At 45.9% G+C, this 5,249-nt stretch overlaps 1 long non-coding RNA gene across 1 annotated transcript; it reads right to left on the bottom strand.

The window, feature by feature from the left end:
* On the bottom strand, positions 1-4,371 carry LOC132250118 (uncharacterized). The gene is made up of 2 exons (XR_009461684.1): positions 4,321-4,371; positions 1-564 (listed from the first exon to the last, which is right to left on the bottom strand). It is a non-coding gene; the product is annotated as an uncharacterized LOC132250118 (long non-coding RNA).
* Between the last annotated feature and the right edge of the window lie 878 nt (positions 4,372-5,249).

Raw genomic sequence — 5,249 nt, 5'->3', positions numbered from 1 at the left:
TGTAGGGAACCCCACTTTATAACTCCTCCCAACTAGATATTAAGCCATAAAGGACTACTTGCTTACTATGATGATCCAACCAGTTATGTATTCATCTTACATTACTTTTGTCTAGTCTGTATATCCTTAGCTTGATAATGAGAATGTCTTGAGAGAATGTCAAAAGCCTTTCTGAAGTCAAGACATACTATGACGTTGCCGTCCGTTCATCCACAGAGTCAGATTGGTCAGGCAGGGCTTGTTCTTGGTGAATCCACGCTGACTGTTCCTGATGACCTTCTTCTCCTCTAGGTGCTTCACAATGGATTCCTTGAGGACCTGCTCCATGATTTTTCCAGGTATAGAGATCAGGCTGACTGGTCTGTAACTCCCCAGATCTTCCTTCCTCCCCTTCTTAAGGATGGTTGTTATGGGTAGTTTTCATGCAGAGCAGATCTAGGCATGTTTGGTCAGGCACTTGGACCTGACTGTTTTTACTTTTGCTGCTGTCTTTAGCTAAGGACCCACTGTTCAGGGTCCTCACCTCCGCTGCAGCTAAGTCCATAGCACCACCACCACCCTGGGCTTGTAAGAAATGTAAAAGGAACAGGATTAAACATATAAACTGCCACTTTTTTCTGGCTTCATGCCTCTGGCTTGCTAGGCTCTTCCCAGGATTCACTTGCCAGTTGTTTCTTATGTTTCAGAGGTTTTGAGGGCCTGCAGGGCTTATGCAAACAAATAAACAAACAAAAAGGAAGCTTTGCTCATGGCCCCTGTCTGCGGCTGCTTGACCTTGGCTAGCCCCAGGCTCCAGGCAGCCTTGCTCTCTGCTGGTGCACTCTCCAGAGGCTGCTTTCAGTGTCCTTTTATTTCCCCCCCCGCTGGTTCATGTGGTTGGCTCTCCTTCACTCCCCACACTTGGGTTAGCTTCCTTGCTGGGAGGCTCAGTATGTCCCTGGACCTGGATCCTCACCTCTGGTGAGTCCCTCCAGCTCTGGGGAGGGTGTGGGGGAATGCTTGCAGGATGTGGGGCCATTTGGGCTCCTTCACACCCATAGTAACAGGGCTAGGCCCTGTTACAGATGGGTACTATAGGCACCTATACATGTGCAGCAAGGCTACTCTGATGCGCTGTAATTAGTGTGCATTAGAGCGGACTTGATTAATCAAGTCTGCTGGAGCATGGTAATTACTGTGCTCCAGCAGACTCCGATGTCTCATGTATCAGCATTGCCAGACTGAAAAATGGCGGCAGGGGTGCTTTAACTAAAGCTTGTCAAATGAGCTTTAGTTAAAGTGCCCCTGCCGCCATTTTTCAGTGTGGAGACACTGATACATGTGATGCTCCAGGCACTTTAATTTGAGTGGCTCTCAGAGATGCTTTAATTAAAAGCCCCTGCTCCCCTCCCCCCCAAAACAAACAAATAAACAAACAAACACTTGTATAAATGCCCTGTTTGCCCTTTTCCAGTCATTGGGGACCTCACCAACTTCCACAAGTTTTGAGAGTGTAGCCATTGGCTCCAAATTACCTCTGCCATGGTAAAAGGACCAGTGCCACACTGCACTCCTGCAACTTCCAGTTGTTAGTATGGCTCTTGGGTTTTTGACAAAATAAATTCGATTAATCCCTAGGCTGCTTTTATGGAGGCTGGGAAGTGGCCTAAAACTCAGGTGGTCCATCACTGATGTTAGCCATCTTTTCAACCCTGTCTGCCCAAGCCATGCCATGCACAGCTGTGGTGAACTCAGGAACTGAAACATGATTTTTGACATGGAAAGTTTTCAAACTCTTTCTTTAAAGCAAAAAATGAATAAAGTCAAAGCACTTTTCACAGGGGTCTACTGTTACTGCAGACTAATTGATTTATTTATTAACTAACATCATCTAGATAATGTTTATGGTACGACTAGTTGTATAATACTGTAAATTAGCTTTCCTCTGTTTTGTACTGACATTTTAATAATTGAATAACACATTTGAATAATTTCATTTCACACCTGGACTGTTCTTTATATTAAGTGTATGCTGGGCATTTAACTTTGGGTGCAGCTACACTCAATGCAGTGTTGCAAAGAAGCAAATTTAACAAAATAATTTTTCACTCTGTCAGTTCAGTAACGCCACTTTGCTGAATCAGAAAGCAGCTCCCTATTTGTTTATGACTTCCTAAAAGAAGCTTTCCTAGATTCATTAAGTGTAAGACCGAAAAGGAGCATGACATCATCTAGTCTGATCTACTGTGCATCACCAAGAAATACATTTCAACCTGCTGTTCTGTAGGCAGCCCACTAACCTTTGGGTAGCTAATGCCTGTCTTCTACAAAAGCATCCAGTCTTTGTTAGAAGACACCAAGAGATGGAGAATCGTCCATGTCCATTGATAGCTTGTTCTAAGAGTTAATCTTTCTCACTGGTTAAAACATAGGGCATAGACAGAAGGGCAGCTCCCTGTTGCAACTCATGGTACTTCGCAGGAAGTGCTTTGGGTTGCAGTGGTCCCCTGGACCAAACAGAACCTCACTGTTAGGTCCAGGAGTTGGGGATTCCAGCTGCTTGCTGAGAGCCTGCAGCCAGGTCTCCATAGCAATGCTGCTTCTCCCTCCCAGCTGGGATGCTATTTGCAGAATGGGAGGGGAGAAAGGGAGCAGAGCAACCAGAGAGACTTCCTCCCAATTTCCACTCCACCAAGCCTGGACAGCTGGCTCTGAGTGGGGTACAATGAAAGAAGGAAGTTGCAACAGTGAAAGCAGAACTATAGTTCAGATGACTGCCAAGATCTCTTGGTGGGTCAGAGCCTTCCCTACCAGGTGTTGCTGAGACCTGAATTGTTAGCTTCCTAGCACTGTTCTCTGCTCCCCCTTCCCTTTCCTCTGTTTAAACCCTTAGACCAGGAGTTGTTAACTGGGGGTACACATACCCCCCAGGGGTATTTGAGGAGGCCCTAGGGGGTATGTGCGGGCAGGCAGGGATGAAGCACTGCCACGTGCTCCCCTCCCCCCGCTCCACATTCAGCTGTGCACCACCCCCACCCCCTGCTCTGCATCTGGCCGACGGGTACACTGATCAAAAAAGGTTGAAAACCCCGCCTTAGACCTACAGTGTGTGAGTAGGGAAGTACTGTCTTTCAGGCCTGCCTGGGTGAGGTAATTTAATTTCTCAGGTTCCTGGGTAAGAGTTCAAGCCAGAGTTATATAAATCTGTTTTTCAGAAGGATTCTGAAGGTAATTGAGCATGGCTGGTTTTGCTGCCCACAAGCACCTGGCAGAAGGGCTACAAGCAGGTCTCTTTTCTCATAACTGAGCAAATTGAGGCATGTCAAATTTTTTCACAGTAACTTTTTTCACTAAGACAAATGGGTGCTTTTGCATAAAGGGGCACATAGCAAAACAGTGTTGTCAAATAATAGATCTGTTCTTCAGATACATGTAATGATGGCAAAACCTACTTGGGAAAAATATACGTGGCATAGGCAGTTAGTTATACAGCTAGGCAGAGATTCAGGAGAACACTGATTCACCCATATTAGCATGAAATGGTCCTGAATTACTCTTGGGCTTTTCTTCCCTGGAGAGTCTGAATACAGTGCCAGGGTATGTGCTTAGGAGCCCTTGATGTCATACGGCATGTCCAGACAAGAACGCATGTATGATGTGTTGCACCCCAGACCGTCTGCAGCACCACACACAACATGCACCGCACATGCAGGCGTTTCCTGCGCTGCTGATTAGCAGCTTGGGGGGTTTTTTGACACTGGGAGATCTCGGTGTCAAAAAAACCCATGCTAGAAAAATGCAGGGTGGTGCACAGGTGAAACTGGAGCCTGTTTGGCCAGATGGCCACTGTTGGAGCCCTGGGAGGCCCCAGGACTCCAGGTACGGTTGCTGGGACCAGCCAAGGTGCTGGTCCCAGCCTCCCCTATCCCACAGGGGGCAACTTGCCACATGCCAGAGTGTGTATGCAGGGGTGCTCCCCAGGGACAAGCAGCAGTGGCACAACTATGTGCCGCTACTATTTGTCCCCAGGGAAACACTTGCGAACACTTGTCTGGACACACCCAAAGTGCCTGGTTGTCTGGCATACACAGAAAGAGGAGCAAGAGAAAGGAAGAGAGGAGAGGAGGGAGTGAGGCAGGGCTTGTTCCTCCGTGGTAGTCCCAGCTCAACAGGGAGCTAATTTAGACATGGTCTAAAAGACCACAAGCTAGATTGGTTCCCCTTGTTGCAAGCAATGTACAGATACATAGTTTTGCTTAATTCCTGCCCTCAGAGATGATCTAAATTGATGAAAGGTGAGAAGGAAGAGGGAAGCACAGGGAGGGGAAATGGTTTACCTACAGTCACTCAGCTGGTGATCAGCAGAGCCAGGAAGAAAGCCTTCATCTTCCAGCCCAGAGACCTTTCTGGTGAATCACATAGCCGTATGTTTGAGTTTAATATTTAGCCCAGCCAGAACTGGAACTCACAGACTGAGGCTGTTTGCTTCAGGCTGAGCTAATTGCACAGGGTAGCCTTTTGCATCAAACCCTCAAATGTTTTTAAAGTGTCTGGATTAGGGTGTCTGTTTTCTGCTCAGTTGAATTAGACTAGATTACTTTTTTGTCTCTGTTCTGTCATATACTGGGCGTACATTGTAAACAGTACTAATGAGACTGCCTTTATCATCTTGAAGATACATATGATTAGTCTGCATCAAACTAAATTAATTAAGAAAGCTATAATTTAATTTTAACCTCCTAAATTTTCTGACATAGAGTAGACAATTTAATTACAAATCAGAAGCATATGAGAAGGGCTATGCAAGTTTACTTTATGGAAGACTCAGATATCAAACAGGATGTAGATCTACCTTTTTTGATAGTGTCACTGAATGGTGTTGAGAAGCAGAAAGAAAAGGAAATGGCCAGCGGGAGTCATGATGAGGGCTGACTGCTCCAAAACATTGCATGCTGCACACAAATGTGAGATAAGAAAACCTGCTCATCCTATATGGAAGCACTGGGGCATGTAGATAGCAGTGTTGCTGTATGAGCAGTTGCACTCACATTTCATTACAAGGGTGACTGCCAAATTATGCACACGACATTGTATCCACAAAAGTAGAGCCAGGTCAGTGTGCTGTTGCCAGCTCCTGTGATTTTATTATGAATCCTGTGATCAGACCTGGGTCCTGGAGGGAGATTCTGGGAGAATGTCAGCTTTTATAAAAAATAATGAGAAGCCTGAAAATGTGAATCAAGTGCAACTAATAATGGAAGATCCAGGAA

This window comes from Alligator mississippiensis, chromosome 1 (assembly GCF_030867095.1).
Source record: "Alligator mississippiensis isolate rAllMis1 chromosome 1, rAllMis1, whole genome shotgun sequence".
Lineage (NCBI taxonomy): Eukaryota > Metazoa > Chordata > Crocodylia > Alligatoridae > Alligator > Alligator mississippiensis.
The sequence above is the reverse complement of the archived record's forward strand: the minus strand, read 5'-3'. Positions and strand labels throughout refer to the sequence as shown.